At 50.4% G+C, this 16,542-nt stretch overlaps 1 protein-coding gene across 1 annotated transcript in view; it reads left to right on the top strand.

Moving 5' to 3' along the window:
- LOC103765063 (exocyst complex component 6B) overlaps positions 1–16,542 on the top strand; it is a gene marked incomplete at its 3' end in the record, with an annotated part of 60,803 nt that overhangs the window by 905 nt on the left and 43,356 nt on the right. The window lies entirely within an intron of this gene.

Consider the following 16,542-nt stretch of genomic DNA (forward strand, 5'->3'; position numbering starts at 1 on the left):
ATTTTATGGTTTTTGACATATTTTTCCTCCAAGAGTTCTTCTTTAGCCACAGTATATTCTTAATTTGTTGGAAATAGAGGAGTTTTGGGCAGGAATTGGTTGGATTTCATGATTTTTTGACATAGTTTTCCTCCAAGGTTCTTCTTTGTCCACAGAATCTTAATTTTTCAATGAAATAGAGGAGTTTTGGGCAGGAATTGGTTGCATTTTATGATTTTTTGACATATTTTTCCTCCAAAAATTCATCTTTGACCACAGTATATTGATTATTCAGTGCAAATGGAGGAGTTTTGGGGCAGGGATTGGTTTGAAATGAACTATTTGCTGCTCTACAAGAACTTTGCTGTCCTTCAAACACCATTTGCTGGGAGCAGATTTGCTGCCAAATCCCACCTAATCCACATTTGACTGGAGCACTCCCGCATCCCTGATGGAAAAACGGGATCCAACTGGAACTATTCTATGTCAGGGCTCATTTTTTGGCTGCAAATTGTCCCCCTGAGCTGTGTCAGTGCTGGAGAACTTTTAGGAGATCTCCTGTGTTTGAGCTGCTCTTTCTCCTGGGTGTTACAAGCATGTAAGGCATTAATTTGTTTATTATTAACTTATCAGGAGCTCAGATAAGCTCCTGATATAAATTAATATCAAATTAAATTGTTTTATTTTTTATTATGAAATTAAGTTGTTTTAATTTTATATTAATATTAAAATAAATTATTAAATGAATAATAAAAGCTCCCTTCGGAGCTCACCCTCCGACTTGGAATTCCCGAGGCGCCTCTGGCAGCTCCCAAGCTTTGCATCCACCAACCCAACCAACCTGTGGGGTCTGCATCCATTTTTTAAGGAGCTTGGGAGCTGTTGGAGGGCTCTTCTCCTGTGGTTGGACATTCCAAAGCCCAGGCAGCACATGAAAGGAACACTCCGTTCCCAACTTTCCTCCCTTTCCAAGCCAGGCTCGAGAGGGAATTGTTTTTAAGGCCCTTCCAAAGTTTCTCCAGCAGGAATTTTGCTGAAGGAGAAGAATTGTCCTAAAACCCCAGTTATATAAGACCTCTTTCTGTGCCCTCAGCTGTTAATAATTATGCCATTTGGCTCCTTTGCCGGGATATTTTATCGGGATGAAGGAATTGCCCTCCCCGAAATTGCGTCGCCGTGTTTAGGTTGGACAAAACCCTCCTCCTCAGTTCGTTTGCTAATTGGAGATTACAAACTGCTCCAAGGGGTTTCGTGGCTTTCCAAGTGTCACTTTAATTGGGAAAACTTCAGGGGAAAATATGGATGATGAGAACAGGATATTAGGGATAATATTGGAGCCGCTCACGGGCCTCGGCACGGATTTAATGGTGCCTTTGGACCTGGAGGTGGGATGAGGAGGAGGATGGAGGGATTCTGGTGGTGGCTGGAGCAGTTTGGCACATTTCAAATGGGTTTTGTTTCTACATTTGAGGGTTTTTTTTTGTTGTCTTGTTGCTTTCCTTTTTAATCTGAAATATCAGCCGATCCCCCAAAATATATCATGGAAATGCTGCTGTTCCAAGGCAGGTTTAATGGCCAGATCCATGGGATGGATCTGGGTGGGATTGTCTTCTGCTGGAGGTGGGAATAGTGCAGGAGACTTGGTGATGGTCTCTCCACAGCTCCCTGACAGGAGAGTGGGGCCTGGTGAGACCAGTCACTTCTCCCAAAAAACAAGGGATGGGATGAGAGGAAACGGCCTCAAGTTGTGCCAGGGGAGGTTTAGGTTGGATACTGGGAAAATTTTTTCCATGGAAAGGGTTGTCCAACCCTGACACAGCTGCCCAGGGCAGTGGTGGATCTCCATCTCTGGAGGGGTTTAAAATCCCTGTGGATGTGGCACTTGGGGACATGGGTCAGTGGTGGCCTTGGCACTGCTGGAGTTGGACTCAGTCTCTGAGGTCTTTTCCACCAGAAACGATTCCATGGGGAGGTTTAACCTGGAGCAGGGGTTCCATGCCAGCAGGTCAGTGTCCTCTGTCCCCATCCTGAGCTGAGATCACTCAGTCCTCCCATTCCTCCTTCTCTATTTCCACCAAAACCCCTGATAAGGCCAAAAACCCCCGGGCAGAAGCCGTGTTAGTGAGACGGGAGCACCAGAAAAAGGTTCCCGAGGCTCCCGAGAAGAAAACTGCCCTTTTCCTGACCCGTGATCGAATCCTGCCCCGGCTTTCCAGGCCCAACTTGGGCTGAACAATGTCAGGGATCCTGCAAGCATCGAAGGGAAACGGCCACATCAGTGTCAGACGGAAGGATCATAATGTAATAGTTACCAAAAAATCCCAATATTTGTCATTTACAATGGCGTTATCTCGGCGCTCGGCCCGCAGTTAAAAAGGCCCAACGTTGAATAAACATCGGGATATTTATTATTTTTAGTGAAATCGACCTTCCAGTCACCTCGGTTTTATGGCCGCGCTGCTTATAAATTCCCAAAGGATTATTTGAAAAATCCTACTCATATCTGGCAGCCTTATCAGCAGGGCAGGAGTTCACATATTGTACCGGGAGGTCACCCTCCGGTCATGGTCTTCCAGAGGGGGCCAGGCACCTGTAAATCCTTCCTTCAGCAACCAAGGCGAAGTACAATATCAAACAGGCAGGGAGACTTTTCCAGGAAACGCTGAACTTTCTCAGGAAGGGCAGAGGAGGGGGAAAGAAAGTGAAGGAAGGTCGGCCGGGGGTTAATTGAGAGTTGGACCTTGGCGTGGTGGCGGCTCCGGGCAGGACAAGCTCTGCTGGGATTCTTTATGGGACTATTCATCCCGATTCCTTTTCCCTGAGAAACGGGCTGGCGGTGCCTCGAGGAAGAAATGGGCGTAGGGGAGGCTTTGGGTGTCTGGAGATACGAAGCAAAACAGCCCAGGAGTGCAACTGGGGGTTATTTCACTTGGGTTGTCCCTGGGTGCAGCTCCTGCTTTGCTCAGGTGGTTTGGGTTTGTGTCCCTGGAACAAACCAAAACATCCCAAAGTTGGATTTGTGTTATTTCACTTGGGTTCTCTGTGTGTGTAACTCCTGCTTTGCTCAGGTGATTCGGTTTTGTGTCTCTGGAACAAAAGAAACCATCCCAGGAATGTGTATTGTTTCATTTGGGTTCTCTGTGTCTGCAACTTCTACTTTGCTCAGATGATTTGGTTTTATGTCCCTGGAACCAAACAAGACATCCCAGGAGAGGATTTGTGTATTATTTCACTTGGGTTCTGTGTGTGTGCAACTCCTGCTTTGCTCAGATGATTTGGTTTTGTGTCTCTGGAACAAAACAAAACATCCCAGAAATGGATTTGTGTATTGTTTCAGTTGGGTTCTCTCTGTCTTCAACTCCTGCTTTGCTTAGATGATTTGAGATTATGTCCCTACAACTGCCTGGAACAAACCAAAATATCCCAAAAGTGGATTTGTGTGTTATTTCACTTTGATTATCCCTGTGTGCAACTCCTGCTTTGCTCAGGTGACTTGGGTTTGTGTCCCTGGAACAAACCAAACCATCCCAGGAATGGATTTGTGTGTTGTTTCAGTTGGGTTCTCTGTGTCTGCAACTCCTGCTTTTCTCAGGTGATTTGGGTTTGTGTCCCTACAACTGCCTGGAACAAACCAAAACATCCCCAAAGTGGATTTGTGTGTTATTTCACTTGGGTTATCCCTGTGTGCAACTCCTGCTTTGCTCAGATGATTTGGTTTTATGTCCCTGGAACAAACCAAGACGTCCCAGGAGAGGATTTGTGTATTATTTCACTTGGGTTCTCTGTGTGTGTGCAGCTCCTGCTTTGCTCAGATGATTTGGGATTATGTCCCTACAACTGCCTGGAACAAACCAAAGTATCCTAAGAGTGGATTTGTGTATTGTTTCAGTTGGGTTCTCTGTGTCTGCAACTCCTACTTTGCTCAGATGATTTGGTTTTATGTCCCTGGAACAAAACAAGACATCCCAAAAGTGCATTTGTGTGTTATTTCACTTGGGTTCTGTGTGTGTGCAACTCCTGCTTTGCCCAAAGGACTTGAGTTTGTGTCCATACAACTGCCTGGACCAAAACAGAACATCCCAAGAATTGATTTGTGTGTTATTTCTCTTGGGTTATCTGTATCTGCAACTCCTGCATTACTCAGATGATTTGGGTTTATGTCCCTGGAACAAACCAAAGTATCCTAATAGTGCATTTGTGTATTGTTTCAGTTGGGTTCTCCCTGTCTTCAACTCCTGCATTACTCAGATGATTTGGGTTTGTGTCCCTGGAACAAACCAAAACATCCTAAAAGTGGATTCGTGTGTTATTTCACTTGGGTTCTCTGTGTGTGCAACTCCTGCTTTGCTCACATGATTTGGGATGATGTCCCTACAACTTCCTAGAACAAACTAAAATATCCTAAGAGTGGACTTGTGTATTGTTTCAGTTGAGTTCTCCCTGTGTTCACCTCCTGATTTGCTCAGGTGACTTGGGTTTGTGTCTCTGGAAAAAAACAAAACATCCCAGGAATTGATTTGTGTGTTATTTCTCTTGGGTTCTCTGTGTGTGTGCAACTCCTGCATTACTCAGATGATTTGGATTTATGTCTCTGGAACAAAACAAACCATCTCAGGAATGGATTTGTGTGTTGCTTCAGTTGGGTTATCCCTGTGTGCAACTCCTGCTTTGCTCAGATGATTTGGGTTTATATGTCTGGAACAAAACAAAACATCCTAAAATTGGATTTGTGTCTTATTTCTCTTGGGTTCTCTCTGTGTGCAACTCCTGCTTTGCTCAGATGATTCCATGATTTGGGGTTTATGTCCCTGGAACAAAACAAGAGATCCCAGGAATGGATTTTTTTATTGTTTCACTTGGATTCTCTGTGTGGGCAACTCCTGCTTTGCTCAGGTGATTCCATGATTTGGGTTTATGTCCCTGGAGCAAAACAAGACATCCCAGGAGAGGGTTTGTGTGTTATTTCACTTGGGTTCTGTGTGTGTGCAACTCCTGCTTTGCTCAGATGATTCCATGATTTGGGTTTGTGTCCCTAAAACTACCTGGGACAACAAGGGCTCTCCCTGCCCCTGGTTTCTGCCTGCAGCAAATCCCCTCTGAATTGCAGGAAAAAGGGCTTTTCAGATGCCAGGTTGGAACCACTGAACAACCTCAGTGTCTTGGTGGGAATCCTCAATACTGTGCTATCCTCTTCCTAGGAAAATTTGAAAAAGAGGAGCTGGAAGGAGGGATATGGTGATTCTGCAGGTGTCAGGAGCATCACTTTGAGGTGGAAGTGTCCAAGGCCAGGTTGGATGGGCCTTGGAGCAACCTGGGCTGGTGGAAGGTGTCCCTGCCCATGGCAGGAGGTGGCACTGGGTGAGCTTTAAGGTCCTTCCCAACCCAAATCTGTGAATCTCTGACAGGTTTAAGGGGGGGAAGCACTGGCAGCAAACCCAGGACACGTAAATCTTGGGGTCCCTCCTTGGTCAGTTAGATGAGGTCTAGTCTAGTTTTAACTGATCCTGCCCACTAAACCCGGCTTAGTTTCGGCTCAGCAGCCCTGTGCCATTTGAGGACATCCACCTGCAGCGTGGTCGTGCTGCTGGGCTGGTGGTACCAGCCCTGTTTGCTCCCCGAGAGGGGAGTTTGTTGAAAATGGCAATATTTTGATGTAAAGAAGAAACCCGAGCGCCGCAGCGAAAGCGACTCCGCCATCGCCGGCTTTATCTTTTATGTTGGCTTTGACCAAAAGTCTGTGGAACTGCTCCGGTTTTTGCTTTGATGGATCTCCAAAATAAATGAGGAAAGGTGAGGTTTTGGGCCAGATGGTTTATCTGCCGGAGCATCTCAACAGCTGTTTGGGCGCCTTGGATTTCGAGGCCAAGGCGTGGAATTGCTTTTGCTTTTACATAACACGAAATGAAAAGCAAGTTTTGTTGTTTTTTTTTTTTTTTGTTTCATGTTTCCCGTAAAGCTGCAGCGAGGCAGAAAGCAAAAGAGTGAAGGGAGAGCAGAAAGGAATTAAAAAAAAAAAGAAAAAAAGCCATAAAATAAAGATAGCGTGGGCTGAACAATGTTCTGTGCAGAGGGTGCTCCCAAAAAGTTGTCTCGGAGGTGATTTAAGTCGCTTAAACTCCTTCTGCAGCCAGTTCTGGTGCCTGTTAAATGCTCTTTTGGGGTTTGCTGTGGCGTGGTGGGTTTTTTTAGCTTTATGCTAATTGGTTACCAATTACTTTGAGGTTCTTAACATGTTCATGAAGACACTGGTATTGGCACTCCCAGCTCTTTGATCCGAGCTACAAAGGGGTCATTTTAGGGTAAAGAACAAGTGTCCAAAAAAAAAAAAAAAAAGAAAGAAAGAAAGAAAGAAAGAAAGAAAAAGAGCAGATTCTGATGTAAATATAGGCTTAAAACTGGAGCTGCTGGAGTATTCCTGGAGAATCCCAGAGCTGGATAATTTAGATAAATAGCAGTTGACAGGGATTTGCTATAAATTTGTTGTATCTCCCCACTGACATTTTTATCTTTACCCCAAACCTCTGTAACCCTGGAGCTGCTTTGATGCACAAAATACATTCAAAAGGTAAAAAAAAAGAGTACAATCAGTAATAAACCACCCCCCACTTTACTAAAAACAGTCAATGCAGAAATATCTTTAGGCTTTTGCACTAAAATAGGGGCAGTGTGGGGGATCTGTGTCCGCTTGGAACGTTTTTCCTGATGTATTTCAGGGAAGAAAACGGGTTTTCTGCCTCTTAGTGAGGAACCAGCACAGCCTTGGGAGGAGAAACGAGGCTTTCTTTTGGTATATCACTGGAATTGCTACATTCTGGTGCCCAGGGACTCAAGGTGAAGTGCTGGAATCACCCCTTGGATGGCCGAGCCAGATTCCATTTGAGGTGGGAGATGCCGCGAATCCGGCGGCGGCTCCTCGTCGTTCTCCTCCCAACCCTCGACTTAAATCCTCCTCTTTGTTTGGATCCCTCTCAGGAGTGTGCTGGTGGTTGTGTTGCCTCCTTGAATCCTCCTTTTTGTGCCTTTGTGGGGTGAGGATTTGGCAGGAGGGGGGTCCCTCAGCTGCTCGGCCGCGGTGCCTGGGACGCTCCTTCCCCCTTCCCGCCTCTCCAGCATCCCACCAAAAATATTTGTTCTTTGCTGAGGGGGGCAAAACAACCCGAGTTCTCCTTTCATGGGATTAGGGAGGCTCTTACAGGAACTACAGTTCAAACAAGAAGAGCTACCCAGCCCTTGCTTTCAGGTGAAATTGTCCCTTTTTTTTTTTCTCTTTGCAACCCACTGGTTGTTCCTTTTATTTGATACCGAAACACAAACCCCCTCCATGGAAAGTCTGTGGTTCTCTTCTATTTTGGAGCTCAGTGTCCTTGGGAACTTGAAAAGCTTTTTTTTTTTTTAACTTTTTTTAAAGGGGCGTGTGGGGTGTGGGGTGGGGGGAGGTGGAAGTGGAAAAAATTCCCTTTCTGGAAGTCTCTGGGTAACTCCTTGTCCATCTCAGACACTTTGCAGATTGTCCCATCACCGTGTCCTGGCATATCTCACTGTCTGCTGACTTGGCTGCCCCAGTGGTGCCTGGTGGAGTGAGATAGCTGTAAACACAGCTCTGAGATCATAGGGAAAGGCTGGGGGTGAGACACTTTGTGCACTGCATTGATAAGGACACAGGAAAAGCCATTAGAGCGGGCTGGTGTCAGTGACCTGTGATAACCACCCCGTCCTACGTGCTAATGGAGCCCCGGCCCGGGCTCCGTCTGCGGTGGCGAGAGATTGAACTTTTGTCATTGTCATCTCGCTCTTTTAACCCCCTGACCCTTCTTACCCCGGGAGAAAACCACTTGGCTGCCATCAAAGAAGCAGCAAAGGAATCAGTGTTCGCTCGAAGCCGGCGAGATAGGATCGCAGGCGGCCTCCAGGCTTAAAATGTTCGGCTCGGAAAAACAGGCATGGAAAGGGGGAGGGGGGAAAAAAAAAACCCCAGAAGCCCAGGGAGGTTTTACTACAATGGCCTGGATGCAGACTTCTTGTCACCTGAGGTTGGGAACAGAGCTGAGCTTTCCCAGGATTTACAGAGCTCTGCACAGTCACTGCAAATGTCCTGATGGTTGACATTTAAGGCTGATTTTATCCTGGCTCGCTCAATCCCTGTTAGCCCTGACCAGGGAAGATGTAATGTGTCTGTTGAGTGTTTTATGGGATTATTCTGTATGGAAGGGAGCTCAGGGGTTTCTGGTCCAGCCTCCTGCTGAATTGGCTTTAAACTGAATGTAGGTTTAGGTGGGATATTGGGAAGGAATTCTTCCCTGTGAGGGTGGGGAGGCACTGGAATGGATTTTTCCAGAGAAGCTGTGGCTGCCCCTGGATCCCTGCAAGTGTCCAAGGCCAGGTTGGACGTGGCTTGGAGCAACCTGGGCTAGTGGAAGGTGTGTCCCTGCCCATGGCGGGGGATGGAATGAGATGGGCTTTAATGTCCCTTGCAATCCAACCATTCTGGGATTCCATGGAAGCAGGGGGCAGTTCTGGGATCAGACCAGGACCTGGTGTTGAAAAGCTTCAAGGACCAAGACTGTAAAACCTCCCAGGGCAGCTCATCCTGCTCTCTGCCCTCCTGGCAGGTGTGAAAGGTGCTTGTCAGGTCCCCTTGGAGCAATTCCTGCTCCAGACTGAACCAGCTCCATCAGCCCCAGCTTGGCCGCCTTGGTGGCCTCCGGTGAACTCGCTCCGGTTTGTCGGTGTCTCTCCTGAATTTGGGAGGCCCCAAATTGGATGCAGGGTAGGGATGCAGCCCTGAGGAGCGCTGGGGAGAGGGGGATAATCGCTGCCCTGCATCTGCTGGCTCTGCTCCTGCTCACACAGCCCGGGAGGCTGCCAGGGCAGGCGGTTGGCGCGGGCTCAGCTCCTCCCTGCCAAGGCTCTTGGTCCTTCTCCACGGAGCTGCTCCCCGGGCAGCCCGTCCCCACTCGGGGTTGGGAAGAGGTTCTTCCTTCCCAGGTGCAAGACTTGGCTTTTCTCCTTAGTTTGTTTTCATCAGGATCCCGTCAGACTGTTGGAACCCTCTGGGTGGTTGCCCTGCCCCTGAGTGTGTCCCCTGTGCTGAGGCCACACCTCAAATCCCGGGGGCAGTTTTGGGTCCCTCACAATAAGACGGACATGGAGGGGCTGGAGCGTGTCCAGGGAAGGGAACGGAGCTGGGGAAGGGGCTGGAGCAGCAGGAGCAGCTGAGGGAGCTGGGGGGGCTCAGCCTGGAGAAAAGGAGGCTCAGGGGGGACCTTCTGGCTCTGCAACTCTCTGACAGGAGGGGGAGCCAGGGGGAAGTCAGGTTCTTTTCCCAAAAAAACAAGCAGCAGGACAAGAGGAAACAGCCTCAGGTTGCACCAGGAGAAATTTAGGTTGGATATTGGGAAAAATTCCTCCTGGAAAGGTTTTTCCATCCCTGGCACAGCTGCCCAGGGCAGTGGTGGAGTCCCCATCCCTGGGGAGATTTCAAATCCCTGTGGATGTGGCATTTGGGGACAGGGGTCAGTGGTGGCCTTGGCAGTGCGGGGGGGATGGTTGAACTCTATGATCTTCAGGGTCTTTTCCAGCCTTAAGGATTCCATGAGTCTGTGGTTTTCCCCCTGGTTTGGTGTCACCAGCAGAGCCCATGAGAAGCTCTGTGGCCTCCTCCGAGCCACTGATCCAGATGTTAAACAGGACACGTCCCGGGACAGACCCCCTTGTGATTCCCACTTGTTCCCAACTCCTTTTAGGGTACAACTCGTTAATTCCAACCCTCTGGACCTGACCACCCCACTAATTATTTACCCATCCAGCTGATCCCTCATCCAGAGATGAGACATCCAGATTTAGCAACAGGAATACTGTGGAAAAGCCTGTTAAATCCTGGCTGAAGTCTGTGCCACCTGATGCTTTTCCTTCATCCATAAATCCTGTTGTGCCATCAGATCTGGGCAAATTGTCTCGAGTCGTGCTGGTTGTCTCCAATCCCCTTCTCCTCCATTTTCCTGGGAATGTGTCCCAGGAGGACTCAGTTCATGACTTCCCAGGGGCTGGAGTGAGGATGGAAGGGCTGTAGTTCCTCAGGTCTTTTTTTTTCAGCCTTTGTTGCAACACTGACCTTTTCCCACTTATTTTTTGTGTCATTTTTTTTTTTTTTAAATGGAATTTTAACTCCTGTGGGGCTGTTGGATCTGTGGGTCTCCCCAGATCATCAGGACTGGGTTTGCTGGGAGATGTTCACCCTGTGTGGTGCAGAACAGGGGGCAGCTGGAGGACCCGGAATTCCAGCGCCACTGTTTGTGTGGGAAGGCTCTTCCCAAGATTTGCTCCATTTCCGGGTGCTGAGGCTTGGGAAGGTCCTGGGAATGTTTGGAAAACACCTCAGCTACCCCACAGAACTTCGGGGTGGGGTCCAGAAGTGGTGATATCTCAAAAATAACAAGTGATAGAGGTGGAAGTGAGCGGATCTGAGAGGAATTTCCCTGAAGAGTTTGGAGTTTTCCCGAGGTAAAACTGAGTTTAACAGAAAGGGGAATTTCCAACAAGCATTCCCAGCATTCCCGCTCTTTTCTCATCCCCTGCTTATGGATTCATGAGAGAATCATGGAATGGTTTGAGTTGGAAGGGGCCTTAAAGGTCATCTAATTCCATCTAATTAGAGACACCTAATTAAGAGTGGCACAGACTCAGGGAGGACTTTGGTCCAAGCCTCCAATAAATTGGCCAAATTTGAAGTTCTATTTGGGATTTCAGGGCCATATCCAGTTAAATTTTGAGCATTTCAAGGGTTGGAGACTGTCCAGCCTCTCTGGGTCCCTACTCCAGTGTTTGACCTCCCATGCTGTAATTTTTTCCCCCCGTTTTATTAACTTGAATTTCTCTTTTTTGCATTTTTTTCTCTCGTTTTTCTTTTTGGTGGCCTTGAACGTGTAGCAAACCAGCAGCTCTTTCACATCCCACTTTTAAACCCCATTCTATCACAACTGCCACAGGGCTGATGCTGATATTCAATGTTTAGGACTTATTTTTGCACCTAAAAATGAAGAAATTTATATTAAATTTAAGTTAGATGACCCTTAGTGCTGGTTCATAGTGACATTTAAAAGATATTGGAGTATAAAACTAGTCCCAAATTTGACCCTGGTGAAGCAGTTCCAGTTTTTCCTGATTATCCCCAGAACTGGAAGGAGAGGAACCCTCTTAGAAGTGAAGAGTCTTGGCCTTAGAGGGATTATCTCTGGGCTCCAGCTGTGGAAATCATGGAAAAATAAAAGGGATAAGATATGGATGGAAGGGAAGTTGTGAGAATATTCTGTCCCTGTCTTACCTTGTGTTGTCACCCTGGGCTTTAAAGTGGAGGACATGTAAGAGGGGGACTCTAAGAGTGCAGGAACAGGAGGCTTTGGAATCACAGAATCATGGAATTGTTGAGGTTGGAAAAGACCTTTAAGATCATTGAGTCCAGCACTGCCAAGGCCACCACTGACCCCTGTCTCCAAGGACAACATCCACGGGGATTTGAAATCCCCCCAGGGATGGGGATCCACTCCTGCCCTGGGCAGCTGTGCCAGGGATGGAAAAACCTTTCCAGGAGGAATTTTTCCCCAATATCCAACCTAAACTTCTCTTGGTGCAACCTGAGGCTGTTTCCCCTTGTCGTGCTGCTTGTTTTTTTGGGAAAAGAACCTGACCCCCCCCGGCTCCCCCCTCCTGTCAGGGAGTTGCAGAGCCAGAAGGTCCCCCCTGAGCCTCCTTTTCTCCAGGCTGAGCCCCCCCCCCAGAAGATCCACAAGCTCTCTTTAGGAATCTGTGTTAGATCCCAAAATCTCTGTATTTTATGGATGAATTACCCCGTGGGAATCATCACTTGCTGACCAGAAACTCCACATTCAATTTTATTTTCTGGGAGTGTGTTTGTTGGGGGGGAGGAGGGGGCTGGAAAATCCCAACCCACCACGTTTTCCCCATCCCCGAGAGCGGGTTGGTGCCCAGCTGCCGGTTCCTGTTTTCCTGTGGGTTGTTTCTCATCCTAAAGGCCTATAAGCACTGGAAGCTGGGAAATGATTTCCATCCTGTTTTCCATAAATCCCTTCTTTTACGAAGGGGTCTCGAGTCGAGGCTGGACATTAATTCTCGACGTGTTTACAAATATTTTGCTCAGGAAAAGGCCGAGCAAACGTCCAGGACGGGCTTCTGACGCATATTCCCCCCTGTTTCAGTCCTTTGTTCAGGAAAATGTGGAAACGGGGCAGTTGTTGCACAGGGAACAAACGCTGCCCTCGCATTCCAGGAGCCTCTCGCTGCCGCGGCGGAGCGGTGGGAGGATGAGAAGCTCCCAAAATCCACAAAAAAACAAAAAAAAAGGTGGTTTCAGGGTCGTATTTTATGGAGGTGAGGGAAAATAATCGCTGTGCACAAAGGCAGGGGTGTGTGCAACACGTTCCCAAGGGGAGTTTTGCCCTCAGAGGGGTTTTTCCTTGGCTCTGCTCTCCTGGATCCCTCGGTACGAGGGGTTTGGCTGCGGAGAAAGGTGTCTCGTCTCTGTTATGGTTTGGAGCTGGGGGTCTGGGTGGCTTATGATCTCCTAGTTTCTCCTTCTTGTGGAAGCTTAATTGTCTCCTCACAGACACCCAGCAAGCCACAAGAGCTGTTTTGGGGAGCAGGGGTTTGTCTTTTTTGCCTTTAAATCTTCTCTCCTGACTTTACAAACCTCCGGCTTTGTCTTGCCCCGGCCGTGGCTGTTGCGTGGCGTTGGAACGCCGTGAAATCCTTCAGGATAAAAACTTGTTAGGAGAAAACAGAGCCTGAAAAGCTGCTCCTGTTCCAACTTGTAATGGTTTAAAGTATTAACCAAAGGACATGGGTGGATCTGTGTGGCAAACTCTGCGTTTAGTGGATGCCACAGGACGTGTTTTCTACTGGTGCTGGATGGGAAGGTTCATGATGTTTTTGTCTGTAGACTCTGGAAGTGTTCCAGGCCAGGGAGAAACCTGGGCTAGTGGAAGATGCCCCTGCCCATGGCAGGGGGTGGAACTGGGTGATCTCCAAGGTTCCTTCCAACCCAGCCATTCCATGATTACACGGGTGCACGTTATATTTTGTTGCTCCCTAGAGAGGGTGGTGGTGTCTCCTTCTCCACAGAATCACAGGCAAAGGTTGGAAGGAACCTCTGGAGCTCACCTTGTCCAGCTCCCCACAGAGCAGGCTCAGCTCCAGGGGGGTTGTTCAGGTCCGTGTCCAGGTGGGATGGAGCTCCCCAGGTTCTCTGGGCAGCTTTTTCCAGTGTTGGATCACCCTCATGGTGAGAAGGTGTTCCATGGAAATTCCCGTGTTTCAGTTTGTCCTGTTACCAGGCACCACTGAGAGGAGTCTGCCTCTACCTTCTTGGTTTCCCCCAGTGAGTGTTTGAACACATTGAGAAGGTCCCTCAGGGCCTTTTCTCCTCCAGGCCGAGCAGCCCCAGATCCTCCTGCCATATACCATGTTCTCCCATCCCTGAATCCCTGAATATCCTTGTGGCCCTCCTCTGGGCATTGCCTGTTGTGGTGGTGACCCCAGACCCAGATCCAGCTGTGTCTCACCAGGGCTGAGCAGAAGGAAAGGATCCCCTCCCTCATCCTGCTCATGGTGTCTCCCCCAACCCTCAGGTCCTTTCCTACTTTCCCAGGCCGTTCCTCCCCAGGGGCAGAATTTGGCATTCCTTGAACTTCATGAGGCTCCCATTTCTCCATCCTGCCCAGGTCCCTCGGAATGGCAGAACCATCAGGTGTGGGGGGACCACATGGGAACCGTTTCTCCCCGTGGCCTGCACTGGGTTGGTTTCCCCTTGGCACAGCTCTGGGTCACAGAAATCTTCCCAATGGGACATCTCTTCCCACTGGGACAGATCTTTGTATCCCTTGACTTGCCCTTGGTGTCTCTTGGCTTCCCCTTGGCGCAGCTCTTCCCAACTCTACCCTCAGTGAATTCATGGACGATGCCAAGTGTGGTGGGAGTGTTGACCTGCTGGAGGAACCTGGATTGATGGGCTGGAACCAAGGGTGGGAGGTTCCAAGTGCAGGACCAAGTTCCAAGCCCTACACTGTGGCCACAACAACCCCATGAAGGCTCCAGGCAAGGGCAGAGTGGCCGAGAAGCCGCCTGGTGGGAAAGGCCCTGGGAATGCCAGTGACAGCGGCCTCGAGCTGTGCCAGGGGAGGTTTAGTTGGACATGGGGAGGAATTTTGTCACTGAAAGGATGCTGAAACATCGGACCAGGTTTCCCAGGGCGGAGGTGGAGCCCCATCCCTGGAGGTGTTTAAGGACTGGCCGCAGCGCTCGGCGCTCTGCTCTTGTTGCCCGGGGGCCGTTTGGCCACAGGACGAACTCCGTGATCTCAGAGGTCTCTTCCCACCTATTTCTTCCGTTGAGTCTTCGATCTCTTGTGCCCCTCGGCCTCCTGCTCCTCCTGGGGCGGGTTTGGGAAGTTGGCCTCCAGCCACATCAGCACGCGCTGCTGGCTCGTCATGCGGCCCAGCTGCCGCAGCCCGGCCTCGGTCAGCGGGGCCCCCGTCACCCACGTCGAGGAGTCCTCGCTGGCCTCCGAGGGGGCCCCCTGGCTCTGCGCCCTCGAGGCCGTGCCCTGCTCCCTGTGGGGCTGCTGGGGGGTGTCCCTGCTCCTGCTGGCCGGCCCGGGCTGGTGGCTGGTGGTGGCCCCGGGCGGGGAGCGGGTGGCCCGTGCCGGGCTGACGGGCTCGCTGGAGGAATCGTCCTCTGGCACCCTAGAGCGGGGCACGAACGGGCTCTGCCAGGGGGACAGAGCAGAGAGGATGAGTGGCCGTGGGCCTCGTTCCCACCTCGCTGTCAGCAGCTCCTGGGATCGGGATTGGGGTTGGGATTGGGAAGATGTTCGGTCCTGTCTCCCTGCATCTTTGTGGTGGCTCCCAGTGGCCCCAGAGCTCTGTGGGCTGGGCAGCCATGGCAGCCTCATCCCATGGAGGGGCGAGGTCTGGCCCTAACTGCCCCGTGTCCCACCTCTGGTTCCCTGTGTCCCACTTGTAGTTCCATCTGTCCCAGTGTTGTTCCCTGTGTCCCACCTGTGGTGCCTTGTGTCCCATCTGCATTTCCCTGTATCCCACCTGAGGTTCCCAGTGTCCCATCTGCATTTCCCTGTATCCCACCCGAGGTTCCCAATGTCCTATCTGCAGTTCCCTGTGTCCCACATTTGGTTCCCCATGTCTCACCTTTGTCTGCTGTGTCCCACCTGTGGTTCCCTGTGTCCCACCCCTCTGGCTTCTTGTGTCCCACTTGTAGTTCCCTGTGTCCCACCCATGGGCAGGAGGAGTAGTGGGATGAAGGCACAGCTCAAGCCCATCCCCCTCCCCATCCCAGCTCCGTTTGTCCCCATCCCATCTCCCTGTGTCCCCATTCCAGCTCCCTGTGTCCCCATCCTATCTCCCTGTGTCCCCATCCCATCTCCATAGACTCCCATCCCATCTCCCTGTGTCCCCATCCCAGCTCCCTGTGTCCCCATCCCATCCCATCCCGTCCCATCCCTCACCTCGCGCCGTCTCCTCTGGTTTGCCTTCACTTTGCTGGAAGTGCCGGGATTCGCCCTCTCCGCCATTCCCGTTGTCCTGAGCCACAGAGGGATCCCGGGAGCTGCTGCCTCCTGGGGGGAAAGGGGGGGCTCCCCTGGGAGCGGCACCCCCGGGATCTGTGCCCCCAGAACCCCCTGGGGTCACCCCCGTGTCACAAAGGGACATCCCAGCACTCATGGAAACCATGGAACCATCCAGAGCCAGCTGGAACTGGTTGGAGCTGGTTGGAACTGGTTGGAAGTGGCTCGTGGGGCAGCCCCCTGCTCTCCCTTCCCAGCCCCATCCAGCCCAAGCCTCCCCATTTCCCTCCCTGATGCCAGTGGAGACCCTCACTCCGGGCTCTGGCTGCCTCTGGATCCCTCTGGATCACGACTGACTTTGCTCTGGGCCTTTATTTTTCTCCCAGCCTTGAAATCTCTTTAAAAGATGTCATAAATGCTTAGTTTGGGGATTTTTTGGATGGTTTTGCTCTTCTTCCTCGGGGAGGGACGTGCTAGGGGGAACGTTGTGCCAGTGGGTGCTGGGGAGGGGGGTCTCATGTGGGTTTATCCTGTCTCATCCAACTCCTGGGAGTAGGGAAGGGTCTCAAAATCATGTGTTTTATGGGATTTTGAGCAGCAAAGACTTGGCAAGTCAGAGCAGTTCAGGGTAAGAATGTGGAGTGAGATACTGGGAAGAAATCGGGGTCTCGGGGGTCTTTTCCAACCTAAATGATGCCGTGGATCTGTGACCCAAAGGGACCTCCCCAAAAACACATGGCTGTCCAGGATTTGGGTGGCAGGGAATGCCAGAGCCTGTCCTGGGCACTGGGGGTTGTCAGAGGTGACACCGGTGTGAGGTGACACTGGGTGGGTGATCTGCTCAGCCTGGGGGTGGAGCTGGAAGGGAAAGGAGGTGGGTTAAGGAACATCAGGGAGTGTGAGAGAGAATCATGGAATCATGGAATGGTTTGGGTTGGGAGGGACCTTAAAGCTCATCCAGTCCCACCCCC

The sequence above is a fragment of the Manacus vitellinus genome, unplaced genomic scaffold (assembly GCF_001715985.3).
Source record: "Manacus vitellinus isolate BGI_N305 unplaced genomic scaffold, ASM171598v3 scaffold_61_pilon, whole genome shotgun sequence".
Classification (NCBI taxonomy): Eukaryota; Metazoa; Chordata; class Aves; order Passeriformes; family Pipridae; genus Manacus; species Manacus vitellinus.